Source organism: Macaca thibetana, chromosome X (genome assembly GCF_024542745.1).
Source record: "Macaca thibetana thibetana isolate TM-01 chromosome X, ASM2454274v1, whole genome shotgun sequence".
NCBI lineage: Eukaryota > Metazoa > Chordata > Mammalia > Primates > Cercopithecidae > Macaca > Macaca thibetana.
The window spans coordinates 124,215,651-124,233,457 of record NC_065598.1 but is presented as its reverse complement, the minus strand read 5'-3'; positions in this window follow the sequence as shown (position 1 = coordinate 124,233,457).

The following is a 17,807-nucleotide window of genomic DNA, read 5'->3' as shown; positions in this document are numbered from 1 at the left end:
CTTCTCAAATTTTAATAGGTACTGGAATCACCTGGGTATCTTGTTAAAATGCAAATTCTGATTCATTGGCCTGGGATATGCTTGGGATTCTGCATTTCTTACAAAATCGTAGGTGATGCCGTTGCTGCTAGCCCATCAACTGCACTTTGAGCAGCAAGGATTTAAGCTAAAAAAGTATAGTGGGCTTAGCTAGCCAGATGATTACTGCTTTCCTGGGGCTACTTGCTCCTCTGCTGCAGAGAAATATTTTTTTTTGCCTAAGGCTCAATGGAAGCTGCCTAATTTTCAAGCTCTACCAACAACTATACATGTTTTAATTTAAAAGACCCTCAAACAATTAAGATAGAGCATCTAGGGCGACTGTAACATTCATGGATGTAAATTATGTTGTTGTTTTTCTGAGGGAGACGGAATAATGTTTGTGTCTTAGTTTAATTAAAAAATGAAACAAAGGAGGCTTCATAGGTGACAGACAGATGCCTGAAAGTGCTACAGAGACTTTGGATGAAATAATTTTTGTTTACTGAGCAAGACTTAGGCACAGTACAACTCTTAATTTAGGCTACCTGTGTGGGATAACTTGATTGGGAGGATAATGCCTTCTTCACCTTTTCCAACCTTTCAAGAATCCTAAATTTCCCACTGTCTTCTGCTTATTTTGGCAAGACAAAAATAATTTTCACTGTCACTTAATTCTTTCGCCTTAATGCATTTAGATTCCAGAAGTTCGCTGAGACAATGTAAATGGCCCCACATTAGGAAAACATCAATTACTTTACAGTCATGAACACCTTAGGGCAGGGGCTTTTACCTCTAGGGCTTATTGTTCAGGCTTCAGGGAAACTTTGAACTCCCCCAAATTTCGTAAAAATTGTTTGTATATACGTGTGTTGTCTTTTTTTTTTTTTTTTTCCAGGGAGGGAGTCCATAGCTTTTAGAAGATTCTCAGATGGGGTCTGTGATTCCCCATAGGTTAAAAATCTTCTTAGATATGCAGATAACAGAGATTAGGACAGGAGGTTTTGAATGGTGGGGTAGAGAAATATACAACACTTTATTTCAGTTTGTTTTGTTTTGCTTTACATTTCTTTCTGTCCATTAGATTATGTCCTCCTCGAGAGAAAGCCATATTCATCTGTTAATCTCTGATGCCCAGAATGGTGTCTAACACAGAAGAAAAGAAACATTCAATACGTGGTTTCAAAATAAGCAATGAAACTAGGTTAGGAAGGGACCTGGGAAATAGGACGAAAAGGGAACTCAAGAAGGAGGGATCATTGAAACACTGGGCTCTGGATAGCTAAGTGAGGGTGAGACGAACATGGACAGAGAAGACAGGACTGGAAAGGTACCCAGAGAATACTTCAGCGGGTTGATAATTTTTATAGGGCTCAACTGCATATATTCTTTTTTTGGGATCATTCTCAATGGGAGGTAAAATCCAAGTCTAACATCTCAGCTTTTTCCTTCTTGTTTCCTAGTTAAGATGTGCTGTTCAATCAATAAAACTGAATAATTTAAATTCAATATTCCTCTGTCACTATCAATAATATTTTTGTGAGTGATGTAGTACTATGGTAATTCAATTTGTTAGTCACTGCCACACTTTCACATGACAGTCTGCTGAAGCTGTAAACTTAATTTACTCTAGGCACTTGACACAAGTAACATTGATGGGTTTTATCTTTAAAAATATTGATTTCTTCCCGAAAAGATCTCCTCTATATTTGTGCTTATTGAATAAACAAGCACTTGTCTGGTTAAGAAAAACTTTTTTTAAGCTAAGGAAGCTTCCTCCTTGGTTTTAAGCAGCTCTTTGCTGAACAACTTAAAACTCAGAACCTTAGGGCTACGAGAGACCTGGAAATTTGTGTTGCCTTGTCTGTTTGACCATTTCTAGGGGCAGCTTTTTATCATCTAGGGTAGCAGAGTCCACTGCTAGATAGCTCTCATGGTTAGAAAGTTCTCCACAGTGAGAGAAAGCCTACTCTTCTGCAACTTTGACTCATTATTGGTTTTCCTGAGTGACATATTGTAAATCTGTTCACCAACTGCTTGCCGGGATTTTCATATATTTAAACACTGTTTGCATGTATATCCAAGATTTTTCTGGTCCAGGTTAAACATTCCTAGTACTTTCAACTTGTTTTCATTTTACAGGGTTTCTAGATCACCTCACAGTCATGATCATTCTCTGGTTGTACCTTAGTAGTTGACCTGTCTTTTAAAATGTACAATCCAGGCCAAACACAGTACTCCTGGTGAGTTCTAAATGGATTGAACTTCACATAGACTTTTTTTTTAAATGATGCTGTCAAACCACTGTTCAACTTCCTAAAAGTAAAATTAATGAACTATATATTGTCATTACTTGTCTCTCTTTGTTATTTGACTCCCTTTATTACATTAAATTATACATTTGACTCATTTTTCCATAATGAATATTTGCATGTGAATAAAATGACCAACTTAAAAGAAACAAATAAAAGTATGTATTCACTAACAGTTATAAATAAGTACATTTATAATCTCTCATTATACATGTTCCTCTCTTTCATAGAAAGCACTTATAAGTGTAATTGATTATATCTTTAAGCATCTTGGCATTCTCAGGTTTATAGATTAATTGGGGAAAACTGTCCATTTTAATAAGCTTTGGTTTTTTGTCTCATTCTTTAAAATGTTTTTTATTATGGAAAACTTCAAACATTTACCAAAGTAGAAAACATGAACCCCCATGAACTCATCACCTAGGTTCAACAAATATCAGTTAATGACCAATCTTGTTTCATTTATATAACCTCACTCCCATACCCAGAATTACTTTGAAGCAAGTCCAAGGCATAATTTCATCTTAAATATTTCAGTATATATTTCTAAACGATATAAGCTCATTACAAAAATAATATTCACAATACCATTATCATGCCTAAAAAATTAACAGTTATCATTAAATAATATAGGCAGCATGTAAATTATCTTGACTTTCTCATAAATTTTCTTTTAAGTTTGTTTGAATAAAGATCCAAATAAGGTTCCTACATTGCAATATTGCAGTTAGAGAAGAGAGAGGAACCTAAAAATTAGATGAGACTTAAGAGGCATATAAACTCTCTTTCTCTCTTCTATCTCTCTCTATCTCTATCTCTCTATCTCTAACTTCCTCTATCTCAGCTAACTCTATTTCTATTTATCTATCTCTCTATCTATCTTTATTTCTATCTCTCTCTCTTAGTCTGGATTTTGCTGATTGCATCCTAGTAGAATCACTTAAAATATTCCTTTACCCTCTATTTGCTAGAAATTGGTAATTAGAGTTAGACACTTGAATTCAGCTTTCATCTTTTCACAAGAATACTTGATAGGTGAGGTTATGTACTTCTATCAGACAGCATGTAATGTCTATTTGTCGCTCTTTTTGTGATGTCAGCAGCCACTGAGGCTGATTGCCTAGATCCACAGGGATTATGAGATGATGATATCCTAGTACTATCAAAACTTCTTCAGTTATTAGTTGGAATACCTTTATAAAGACAAACTTGCCCTTATCAGCTGTTTGGTTTTAGTGGAGTACACATCATACAAGAACGGCAGGATGAATTCTTCATTCTTTCTCTTTATAGTTTTTAAAATAACGAGTTGGTTCACTAGCATCTCCAACAGTGACCAGTGAGGTTTTTTTACTGTCATCAGTAACTCATACCTTTAATGAACTTTATGTGTTTCAGTCCATTGCAGTTATTATTTCTACTGATGATAAAATTGTTTCAACTTTGGTCACTTGGAGCCCCTTCATGTTGACTCTGTCTTGATAGCTTCCTTGCTATTGGGATTGTCAGTGTTTCTAGGTTTTTTCAGTGGACAGAACTAGGAATTTTTTTTTTTTTTTTTTTTAACAGGATCCTACTCCCCTCGCCCAGGCTGGAGTATAGTGACTGGATCACAGCTCACTGAAGCCTCAACTTCCCAGGTTCAGGTGAATTCTCCCACCTCAGCCTCCTGAGTAGCTGGCACTACAGGTGTGTGCCACCACGCCCAGCTAATTTTTTGTACTTTTAGTAGAGACAGGGGGCAATTTTTTTGGTTTGTTTTGTTTTTTTTTTGAGATGGAGTCTTGCTGTGTCACCCAGGCTGAAATGCAGTGGCGCAATCTCGGTTCACTGCAACATCCGCCTCCCGGGTTCAAGCAATTCTCCTGCCTTAGCTTCTGGAGTATCTGGGATTACAGGTGCCCGCCACAATGCCTGGCTAATTTTTGTATTTTTAGTAGAGGTGGGGTTTCACCATGTTGGTGAGGCTGATCTTGAACTCCTGACCTCAAGTGATATGCCCACCTCGGCCTCTCAAGTTTCTGGGATTACAGATGTGAGTCACCATGTCTGGCCAGAAATATTTTTAAAATGTAAAACACATCATGGGTTTTTAGGAGAGTTCTAACTCAAATTTAGGACTTCAGGGTTTTTACTTGATGCCATTGATCCAATGTCTGTGTATCCCTTTTTCTATGCTAAAAATCAATTAGAAGGCTAATGAAAACAGTTTAAGATTTTAAAAATTAATCCTGTCCTTAAGATGTATCCCACTAGAAACGGAGAGTCAAATTGCTGCACTTAAAAATCACTAGAAATAGTTGCTCTCTGGGTTGTTATGGCATCAATTCTGTAAGCAGGTTCATTTCTTTTAATTTAATTTTGCTTTATAGTGATTATTTTTAAAAATTTAATTTACTCTTATACCTATATAAAATGTTACAAAGAACCAGACTCACAATTCTAAAAAGTAAGGTATATTTAGAGAAATCTAACTTCTATCCCTGTCCCCTCTGGTATGTTCCCTCCCTTCCCTATAGATAACCATTTCAAAAGTAATTAAATAATAAATATTTCTTACAGTCTAATATACACATATGAAAGAGAATACATCATAGACATATAGTGCAATGAGTTATCACGAGGTGAAAACATCACAATATCACCACATACTTGCTTAAGAACTAAAACATCACTAGAACACCCAGAAGTTCCTCTCATGTATTCTTGATCACTATTCCTTTCTTCCTCCCCAAAGCAAATACTATCTTTACTTCTACAATTATTGATTCGTTTGCCTTAATATTTGTCCTTCATATCAGTGGAATCATATGGTATATATTCTTTAGGGTCTAGTTTTTTTCATTCAATATTATGCTTGTGAAATTCATCCACAGTGTTTCATGGAACAGTCATTTATTCATTTTTATCATTGCAATGTTCATAATTTATCCTTAATAATGTTGATTGGGTTGTTTGCAGGTTTTGCCTATTAAAATTTATGCTTCTATGAACATTCTTGTAAACTTATTTTGTTTCTGTTAGGTATACACATAGGAGTGGAATTGCTAAGTGATAAGAATATGTATATATTCAAATTTAGCACATACTGTCAGTTTTCCAAATAAATCATGCCAATTTAAAGTCCCACTAGTAGGTATGAGCATTCTTTTGCTTCGCATCTCATTTTGGAACAAAGTATATCACTCAAATTATTTAGGTATCACAATTAAGTTCCTAGTCATTATTTCTTGTGTTTTGTAATTACATGGGCTGATAATTGCAAATAATAATGATTTAAATTTCCTTTTAGGGAGGGTGTGGAGCAAGATGCAATAGAAAGCTCCACTGATCATCTTCCCACAAAGACACCAATTTAACAACTATCTACACACAAAAAGCAACTTCGTAAGAACCAAAAATGAGGTGAACACTCATAGTACCTGGTTTTTACTTCATATTGCTTCATATTGCACTGAAGAGCCACTGAAGAGGTAGAAAAAAACAGCCTTGAATTGCAAATGCTACTGCTCCCACATCCCTCTGGCTGTGACAGTGTGGTGCAGAGAGAGTTTCTGTGCCCTGGAAAGAGGGAGAGCTAGCAATTGTGAGGTATGGAGCTCAGTGTTGCCCCTGTTGTACAAGAAAGCAAAACTGGACCAAACACAGCTGACACCTGCCCACAGAGGATACATTAAACTAGCCCTAGCCAGAGGAGAATCACTGATCCCAGCAGTTGGAAATTGAGTTCTTGCAAGCCTTGCCACCATGGATTAAAGTGCTCTGGGGCCCCAAATAAACTTGAAAGGCAGTCTAGGCCACAAGGACTGCAACACCTAGGCAAGTCCTAGGGCTGTAGTGGGCTCAGAGACAGTGGACTGTGGGGAGGCATACAACCAGCCAGTGTGGCTAAGGGGATTCTGGCATTGTCCATTTCCTCCCTTAACCCCAGGCTGCTCAACTCATAGATCCAAAAGGGAGGCCTTCCTTCTGCTGGAGGAGAGGAGACAGAAAAGTGGGGAAGACTTTGTCTTACATCTTAGATACTGGCCCAGCCACGACAGGATAGGGTACTGGTCAGAGTTGTGAGACCCCTTTCTAGGCCTCAGCTTCCAGATATTTCTAGATACACCCTGGAATGGAAGGGAACCTGCTGCCTTGAAGGAAAGTATCCAATCATGGCAGGATTCATCACCTGCTAACCGAAGAGCCCTTGGACCCTGAATAACCAGCAGTGATACCCAGGTACCATACCAAGGGCCTTGGGTGAGACATTGAGACTTGCTGACTTCAGGCGAGACGCTGCACATTCCCAGCTATGGTGGCTACAAGGCGAGACTCCTTCTGCTTGAGAAAAGCAGAGAAAAAAGTAAGAAAGACTTGTTTTGCATTTTTGGTACAAGCTCAGCCAGAGAGGGATACAGTACCAGGCAGACTCTTGGGTTTGCCGATTCCGATACTTGGCTCTTGAACAGCATTTCTGGACCTGCCCTGGGCCAGAGGGGAGCCAACTCCCTTGAAAGGTGAGATCCAGGCCAGGCTGCATTCACCACAAGCTGACTAAAGAGTTTTTGGGCCTTAAAGGGAGTATCCATGGTAATCTGGCGGTATACCCTGTAGGCCTGAAGTGATGGTGGCCACAGGGTGAAGTGCTGCCTTTGGAAAGGGGAGGGAAGAGTGGGAAGGAATGCATCTTATGGTTTGGTTACAAGCTCAGACACAGTTCAATAGAACACCAGGTGAACTTCTAAGGTTTTTGATTCTAGTCCTGAGCTCCCAGACAGCACCTCTGGACCCACCCAGGGCCTGAAGGAACTCACCTCCCTGAGGGGAAAGACGTAGGCCTGGCTGTCTTTGCCACCTGCTGATTGTAAAGCCCAAGGGCTTTGAGCAAACATAGGTGGTAGCTAGACAGTGGTTATTGCAGGACTTGGTCAAGACCCAAGTGGTGTGCTGGCTTCAAGTCCGACCCAGTAATGTTCTAGGGGTGGTGGCAACAGGAGTACTTGCTGCATCCCACCCCCAGCTCCAGGTGGCTCAGAGCAGAGAGAGTTTCTGTTTGTTTCAAACAAAGTAAGGAAAGAGAACAAGAGTCTCTGCCTTGCAATCCAGAGAATTTTCCATATCTTGTCTAAGTCCATCAAGGCGGTACTTCTTTGAGTCTGCAAGAACCACAGTGCCACTGAACTTGGATTCCCCCCAAAGCAGATATAGATTAGAACACAACACCCAAGTCCTTTCAAATATCTGGAAAGCCGTCTTAAGAAGCCCAGACTGCAATGACTACAATAAATACCTAACTCCTCAATGTCTAACACTGAAGAACATTTACTAGCATCAACACCCTCCAGGAAAACATGACCTCACCAAATGAACTAAATAAGGCACCAAGGACCAATGTGGGAGAAACAGAGATATGTCACCTTTCAGACAGAATTCACAATACCTGTTTTGAGGAAACTCAATGAAATCCAAGATAACACAGAGAAACAATTAAGAATTCTATCAGATAAATTGAACAAAGAGATTAAAATTCTTAAAAAGAATCAAACAAAAATTAGAGAGTTGAAAAATGTAAGTGACATACTGAACAATGCATTAGAGTCTTTTAATAGCAGAATTGATCAGGCAGAAGAAAGAATTAGGGAGCCTGAAGATAGGCTATTTGAAAGTGCACGGAGGAGACAAAAGAAAAAAATAATAAAAAACAATGAAGCATGCCACAGGATCTAGAGAATAGCCTTGAATGGGTAAATCTAAGAGTTATTGACCTTAAATATGAGATAGAGAAAAAGATAAGGGTAGAAAGTTTATTTAAAAGGATACTAACAGACAGCTTCCCAAACTTAGAGAAAGATATCAATATCCAAGTATAAGAAAGCTGTAGAACACCAAACATATTTAACCTAAATAAGACTACCTCAATACACTAAATAATCAAACTCCCTAAAATCAAAATCCTAAAAGCAACAAGAGAAAAGAAACAAATAGCATACAATGGAGTTCCAATATGTCTGGCAGCAGAGTTTTCAGTAGAAATCTTACAGGCCAGGAGAGAGTGGCATGTCAAATTTAAAGTGCTGAAGGAAATAAACTTTTACCCTAGAATTGTATATCCAGCAAAATTATCATTCAGAAATGAAGGAGAAATAAAGACTTTCCCAGACAAACAAAAGATGACAAATTTCATTAATACCAGATGTGTCATACAAGAAATGCTAAAGAGAGTACATCAACCAGAAAGAAAAAGAACATTAATGAGCAGTAAGAAATCATCTGAATGTATAAAACCGACTAGTAATAGAAAGTACAGAGAAAACACAGAATATTATAACATTGTAACTGTGGTGTGTAAATTACTCTTATCTTAAATAGAAGACTAAATGATGAAGCAATCAAAGATAATAACTACAACAACTTATCAAGACATAGACAGTACAGTAAGATGTAAGTAGTAACAACAAAAAGTTAAAAAAGCAGGGATTGAAGTTAAGGTGTAGTCTTTATTGGCTTTCTTTTTGCTTGTTTGCTTATGCAAGAAGTATTAAGTTGTTATAAGCTTAAAATAATGGATTGTAAGATAATATTTATAAGCCTCATGGTAACCTCAAACCAAAAAAAATACAACAGCTACACAAAAAATAAAAAGGAAGAAACTAAACCACGTCATCAGAGAAAATCACCTTCATTAAAAGGAAGACAGGAAGGAAAGAAAGAAGGAAGATAAGACCACAAAACAACCCGAAAAGAAATAATAAAATGGCAGAGTAAGTTCTTACTTATCAAGAATAACATCAATGTAAAACGGACTAAACTGTCCAACCAAAAGACATAGAGTGGCTGAATAGATTTTAAAAACCCATTGCCTTGTTGCTTACCAGAAACACACTTCACCTATAAAGACACACAGACTGAAAATAAAGAGATGGGAAAAGATATTCCATGCTAATGGAAACAAACAAACAAACAAACAAACAAAAGCAAGAGTAGTTATACCTACATCAGAAAAAAATAGATTTCAAGACAAACTATACGAAGAGACCAAAAGGTCACTTTATAATGATAAAGGGGTCAATTCAGCAAGAGGATAGAACAATTTTAAATTTATATTCACTCATCACTGGAGCACCTAGATATATAAAGCAAAAATGATTAGAGCTATAGAGAGAAATAGGCCCCAATACAATAAAAGCTAGACACTTTAACACCCCACTTTCAGAATTGGACAGATCTTCCAGACAGAAAATCGACAAAGAAACATCAGACTAAATCTGTACTATAAACCAAATTGATCCAATAGATATTTACAGAACATTTCATCCAATGGCTACAGAATACACATTCTTTTCCTCAGCACATGGATCATTCTCAAGGACAGACCATATGTTGATCACAAAACAAATCTTAAAATATTCAAAAAAGTGAAAAAAATATCAAGCATCCTTTCTGACCACAATGGAATAAAATTAAAAATCAATACAAAGAGAATTTTTGGAAACTATAAAAATACATGGAAATTAAGCAATATGCTTCTGAATGACCAGTGGGTCAATGAAGAAATTACTAAGGAAATTGAACCATTTCTTAAAACAAATGATAATGGAAACACAACATACCAAAACCCATTGCATTCAACAAAAGCGGTACTAAAAGGGAAGTTTATAGATATAAGTGTCGTCTTTTTCAAAAAAGACAAAAAACTCCAAGTAAGCAACCTAACAATGCATCTTAAAGAAATAGCAAAGCAAGAGCAAACTAAGCTCATAATAGTAGGAGAAAAGAAATAATAAAGATAAGAGCAGAAATGAATGCAACTGAATGAAGAAAACAATACAAAAGATCAATGAAACAAAAAGTTGTTTTTTAAAAGTTAAACAAAATAGACACATTTTAGCCAGAGTAACTAAGAAAAATAGAAGATCCAAATAAATAAAATCAGAGATTTAAAAAGAGACATTACAGTCTAAAGAAATCCCAAAATTTGTTATACTACTGCTAGAACCATTTACACTATTTGATCTCTAGCTATACGTTTATCTTCAAAACATATCAATAAATTTTTAAATTTGGATTTACTATCCCAAGTAATTCTGAAGGCTTGATATGTGTGAAGTATAGAGTGGGCTTTGGAAATTTGTTTTAGAATAGGGCTATGTCTCTTTTTCCTGTGCTTTAGGAAGCATTCCGGAAGACGAGTAGGGATTGAAAGGCCAAATGTGTCTGAACATCTAGGCAACCTGGGTCTCCAGCTCAGGAGAAAGATATCAAGACCTGGATCCCAGTAATGGATACATGAGACAAAGATTAGGGGTATTACTAAGCCAGTGGACCTCGAATGTTAGGGTGCATCAGAATCCCCTGGAGGGCTTGCTGAAACACAGATTGCCAGGTTCTAGCCCCAGAATTTCTGGTTGACTAAGGAGTTGTTGGCGGTGGAAGTTTTCTGAGTTACCGGTGGTGAATTCATATGAGTCTGCAGCAACCTCAGTTCTTGCCTCCTAAGAAGAAACTATTCAACTAAAGAGACCCAGGGCAAGCTTTAGAGCCAGAGTGAAAGTTCATTAAAAAGCTTCAGAGCAGGAATGAAAAGAAAGTAAAGTACACTTAGAAGAGGGCCAAGCAGGCATCTTGGAGGACAAGTGCCCTGTTTGACCTTGGACTTAGGGTTTTATATGCAGGCATACTTCCTATGTCTTGTGTCCCTATTCCCTTCATTCTTCCCTTGGGGTGAGCTGTCTGCATGTGCGATGGCCTGCTAGCACTTGGGAGGTGAGTATGCGCACCTACTCTAGTATGTTTACTAGAGTTTTAGGCATGATCACCTGAGGGATTCTTCCCTTTTCCAGTGGAATGCCCCCAGAAGGTCATATACCAGCTAAACTCTGCCAGTTTGCCTCTTAATGTGCATGCTTGAGCCCACTTGCCCAGCTTCTGACATTTTATTGAGAAGCTGCTGATCACCAGTTTCAGGTGTTTCTATCTATTGGGAAACTACCTTTCCCTGGTGCTGGATGCGACCAATTATTATTTTAGAGAGGCAGTGTGACAATTGCCTGACCATCGCCTGATGGTCTCCACGTTCCCCGTGGGGTTGGGGGAGCCCTCTCTTGCTCCACTCATGCCTGGCTAGCTACCTACTGTAACAGAATGGGCTCTAAAATTTTTCATTTCTAACAAGTTCAAGTGATATAGATGCTGCTTGTTGGGAACCACACTTTGAAGGCCTTGTACTAGATTACTATGTCCATCACTGGCTCTAGCCAAAATTGAACAGTAAGAGAATTTTTCTTCGGAACTCTTCCTTTAGGAACTCACTTCAAGGACACTGAATCATATCTATATGTACACATACATATGTACACACACATATGTATACTCCACTAATTTGGCTGTTTGTACCTTAAAGTCAATGATTGAGCCTTATTTGTTTTTGATTTTCAGACCCCTAGATAAACAAAGATTTGATAAATTATGCTGTTAATTTTTTTTTCAAAGTGATTCATCCAAATAATTCTTAGAGTTTAGTGCTAGGACAGTTAGTTTTTCTGATTCTACTTGTTATTAGATAATAAATATTGCATAATTCATTCCATATTTCTTTTGCATTTGGCTGCCAGATGCTCAGAATTGTGCACAGCTACTTTACCTATTACTAGCATGTATTTTCTTCTTCAAATAGCTCTATCTTCTCTCTCTTTGCTACAAAACATCGGTTCCATTACTCTGATTTTCAACAGTTCGTGTTCGTTCTATCTATATATCATTTTAATTATAATAGGTCTCAATATTTTACCAAACATAACAATAAATCAGTAGAAAAAAAATAATTCACTAGTATCTATAATGGGGAAAAGAGCAGTGATGAATATTTTGGCAAAGTGTCCTTCTGTATACCTGTATGCAGGTACCAATTCCACAATTCATATTCCACCTTCACTGGGGAAGAATAAATATCATCTTAGCACTGTCCATCTGCTAGAGTGGGTTTAATGTGTCTGCTTGTACAGTAAATGGTACTTATTATACATGACTTCTTCAGCCCTTTGCTTAGGGAGGAAAAAGAGCATGAAATAGCTTTCCTGATTGTGAATGCTTAAAAATTCTTAGATCATAACTGGACCTGATTATTCTAGATACATACTATCTTTTTTCTACATATGCACCTTAGGTTTAAGAGTCCAGGCTGAGGGAGGCTAAGAAGAACAAATATTCAGAAAGTATGATATCCTGTTTTCCATGGAAGAGCTGTACATAATCAAGGACAATAAAAAAAAACTGCATTACTCAAAGAGGGCTTTCCATAATACCCTGTAAAGCATTGGATGCTCTTTAAAATTGACTTATTGATGTCAAGAGAGGGAGCATAATGAACACTGCACAGACGTGATCAAGAAATGTGGTGTATGTAAAAATAAAATCTAATTGTTACTTGCTGAACCCATCAAACAAGATACGTTGTCCCACTAGGCAGCCTTATGGAAAGAGCATTGCAATAAGCCACCCTATGCTGCTTATAACAGAAGCTGAAATGAGGCTCTCAGCATCCAGCACATGACATACAGTCTCTATATGTTCACTCAAATTTCCTATACCTTTATCATCATTATCTATGTCTGCACACTGAGAGTTGGTGCTCAGGTAATGACCATTCAAGGTTCTCAATAAACGAAGGTTCATGAAGTTAGTTAGACTTGGCAAAGTATCCTAGTTTATGTGATACTCTTCCAACTCAACATTTATTAAGCACCTATTGTGTATAAAGTATCACACTGGCACCTCAAGGTATACAACCTCTGTTGAAAGGAATAGGTCTGATGTAAACATAACTACAGCTGATATCAGAATATGACAAAGGCATTAAGAGGAATAGAAAATGTTACCGGATTTCAGAGGACAACAAGATCAGAACTGATTGAGGTAATCAGAAAAGGCTTTATGAGGGAAGAACAGACATGGCTTTAAATAAGCATAAAACGGGGTTTGATAGAGTAGAGAGGGGTGGTGGTAGTGGACTTATTAATAAAAAAGTAAAAAACTAAGTAGGACTTCAGGTCTTTCACTAAAAGGATGTTTTTGAAATTTTGATTTTATAGATTATGTACTTTCTTCCTCCCTTATTTTCTTATGAAATCCACTTTGTTTAATACATATTATTTAATGTAGTGTTTCAAAAATGTGGTATGTGTAGTGTCACCTCAAGTATGTAGATGATATTTATATGCAGTACGCAGACCAATAGGCCAATATTTTATATTTTTAGGATTCACGTGTTTAGTTTGATACAAAGTTGAAAAGCATTGCAACCCATATGTCAACCCATGATTTAATGGATATTATGGCTTAGGAAGTATAAAAAGTAACCAAGTGGCTTGATTTAAAGAAAATATTGATTAAATAATAATACAGTTCTAGGGAACTCCTTTTCCTAATCACAAGTGTATGTTTAAATATATGAAAATATTGGGGAAACCTATGAAGTCTATGATCACAAAAACTAATGCAAAATTAACCTGTAAATAAAAGATATTATTTCTGCTCATAAAATGCTCATAAGATTTTGTTTTAAAGAATTGTATGGTATGGGAAATGTAGTGATGAAAAAAAATACAATTTTTAGTCACATTGTACCTAAACTCCCCTAGTGCCAGACTCATTATTTGGAAGGAACAATGCTACCTGATAATGAACTATTTTCTATTCAAGGCAGCAAGTCAAATATTCGTTTCTCATTAATAATTCAATGTGACAAATTTATTACCTTGAAGGTGCTGCAAGTCAATTAGACAATGGGAAATTGTGTCTTCCTTTCAACCCACTTAGTTGGCTTCCAAGTGTGACATTTATCAAAACCTTGACTTTTAGTGTAAACTTTATTATATGAGTTGGGGTTTGAGTTGACACTGGACATGCTTAACCAACCCTCAGTGTGTGGGGCTCAAGAGCCTTCAGAGATGTCTAACTAATCGTTGCTGATATTTTGCCATAGAATATCAGAGTCTGGTTATACAGTGTCATTGTTTCTAATGCTGGGCATGGAGAAACTATCCTTAAGATCTTTTTGAATTGTATACATTTTTTAGTATTTGCATATGTTTTATCTTTGATGAATCTCATGATCTTCAAAATGGTGGGACTGGACTAGTATGTGTTTGCCAAAGTGTGATCTGTGTGCCACTAGTAGCACATTAAATTCTTTTAGGTAACACACAGATGAACATATTTATTTCAATATTTATAGATTTATTTTAATGTATATTATAATAATATAGATAGCACAAATATCCATCATTTTATATATATTATGGCATATAACTAGGCTAAAGTCAATATTTAAATAAAAGTTAAAAGTTAATTTAAATAAAATATTGAATAAATAGTAGTACTGCTAAAATGTAATATAGTTTAAAAATCCCTAATCCAAAAATGTAAAATCTGAAATGCTCCAAAATCTGAAACTTGTTGAGTGCTGGCATGATGCCACAAGTGTAAAATTCCACATCTGATCTCATGTACACAAACTATGTTTCATGCATGAAATTTTTAAAAATATTGTATAAAATTACTTTCAGGCTTTGTATATAAGGCATATAGGAAACATAAATAAATTTTGTGTTTAGATTTGGGTTTTATTCCCAAGATATCATCCTTAAATATTCCAAAACCTGAAAAAAATAAAAAATCTGAGGCCCAAGCATTCTGGATAAGGGATACTCAATCTGCACATGGAAACTTACAGTACTGGTAATACTGTAAGTTCCCAAGCATTCTGGATAAGGGATACTCAATCTGCACGTGGAAACTTACAGTACTGGTAATAGGGTTTGGCTGTGTCCTCACCCAAATCTCATCTTGAATTGTAGTTCGCATAATCCCCATGTGTTGTGGGAGAGACTAGGTGGAAATAATTGATTCATGGGGGCAGTTTCCCCCATCCTGCTCTTGTGATAGTGAGTTAGTTCTCACGAGATCTGATGATTGTATAAGGGGCTTCCCCCTTAGCTGCACACTCATTCTTCTCCTTCCTGCCACCAAGTGAAGAAGGATGTGTTTGCTTCTCCTTCCACCACAATTGTGAGTTTCCTGAGGCCTCCCCAGCCATGTTGAACTGTGAGTCAATTAAACCTCTTTCCTTTATAAATTACCCAGTCTTTGTTACATCTTTACCAGTGTGAGAATGGACTAATACAATTGGCAATTCATGAATATGGAAAAAATTGTGGAGGTGGAGATGGATGCCTAACTTTGGGGAAACACTGCAATCTGTGAGCAGGATTTGCTTTATAAATTAGGTAGAATTCATGTGTAATGTGAAGGGCATCAGAAGTTCTCTTCAATCGGCCGGGCGCGGTGGCTCAAGCCTGTAATCCCAGCACTTTGGGAGGCCGAGACGGGCGGATCACGAGGTCAGGAGATCGAGACCATCCTGGTTAACACGGTGAAACCCCGTCTCTACTAAAAAATACAAAAAAACTAGCCGGCCGAGGTGGCGGACGCCTGTAGTCCCAGCTACTCGGGAGGCGGAGGCAGGAGAATGGCGTGAACCCGGGAGGCGGAGCTTGCAGTGAGCTGAGATCCGGCCACTGCACTCCAGCCTGGGTGACAGCGCGAGACTCCGTCTCAAAAAAAAAAAAAAAAAAAGAAGTTCTCTTCAATCTAAAGGGTGTTCCCTGATCAGCCTTCCTGAGACTGGCATTATCAGTATATCGCCATAAGGCCCTTCTCAAAGAAATATGCATTTAAACTGCGTGAAAACATTATGGTACATGATAATCTACCAATACATCATTAAGGGTTGGTTTAATCTGATTATCAAATCCATTGTTTCCTATGTACTGCAACAAAGAGTAGAATCCTGAGCAACAGTGACATGGGATCAGCAAGGTCTTAATGTTAGGGCAGGGATGGAAAAGTCTGGTCCATGGATTTCTACCTCTGTGTTCGGTTAGGGTGCCTCAAAAAGAGACTGCTTTCAGGACCCCATGCTATCGCTTTGGTTATTACACTCACTCAGATAGGTACTCCTGTAAGAAATTATACTATACTAATCCAACCAGAGGGGATGCATAAATTAGGGATAGGTTATTCCCATGATAAAATGATGATCTGGGTTACCAAAGGATTCAGTGCTGGGCTATTTTAAGTGTAGAGCTTCCTTAACATACTTAAGTGTTTGTTGTAAGACCATAAATACTTGAGAAAATGACCAAAGGAGACACCAAACTTTAGAACAAAAATGTTAGGATTGGCCAGGCATAGTGTCTCACACCTGTAATACCAGCACTTTGGGAGGCAGAGGCAGGCAGACCACCTGAGGTCAGAAGTTCAAGACCAGCCTGGCAAATATGGTGAAACCCTGTCTCTACTAAAAATACAAAAATTAGCCAGGTGTGGTGGGGTGTGCCTGTAATCCCAGCTACTCAGGAGGCTGAGACAGAAGAATCGCTTGAACCCAGGAGGCAGAGGTTACAGTGAGCCGAGATCATGCCCCTGCACTCTAGCGTGGGCAACAAAGAGCGAAACTCCATCTAAAAAAAAAGGATCAAATGTCCACAGAAGTTCCCTCCAAAATGAAGATAAAATGTCTTGAAGAGTTAAGTGAAGAAAGTAGAGTTTGGTTTTCAGTTCAGTTTACTTGCAACATATTAAAAAATTCATTTTGTTAAATGAAACTCATGCTTTTGGTATTTTATTAATATTTTATTATATCACATTTTTTCCCTTAGTTTTCCCAGCGCTTCCTAGGCAACAAAATGACCTTTAAATTATTTCTTCCAGTCCTTTGCATATCAGGAAATGCTTTATTTCTGTGGTTCCATTTGTGCCTTTGCAGAGTGTGTTTGGCCATGGAGATTAATAATACTCTCTATTGTAGTATATACTTGGTTCTATTCTGGATCTGCTGATAGTCTTGATCTTTTCAAAATATTCTTATATATTGATTCTTTAATACTAGAGTTCTTTCTCAAACCTGTGAAAGAAATGAGAATACCATGTCAATATAGGATATATTTAAGTAGTGAGAGTTCCATTAGGGTGGAACCCAATGACCAACAGCAACCCAGAAGGCCCCTTGGCCCTCTGTTGGTGCAATGGTTCACTTTACTGAATAGGTTTTTATTTGTCAGCAAGGCTCAAACCCTTTTTTCCCCCCAATTTGACAGCTGTTAGGCATATGAATGTGAGGTGGGTGTTGGAGTAGAGTATATATTATTTAGGTTGAGAATTGAGAGTGGGAGGTAATCAAGAGATATGAGCAGAAGGGAGATGTGCCTAATAAGGCAAAGAGGAATATTTGTATATCTGGAAACATTTATTGAAAGCCCTGGAGCCAGGAGAAACTATTTTCTCAATGACAATTTCTTTGAAATATGTAAAGATTATTAGCCACTTTTCTCTGTCTCTCCCAGATCTCCCTAGTTGGGTCTATGGTTTTATCATGATTGTTATAGTCCTGAGTAAATTCTGTCAAAGTCAAGGTATTTATTAATGGTGTCCTCC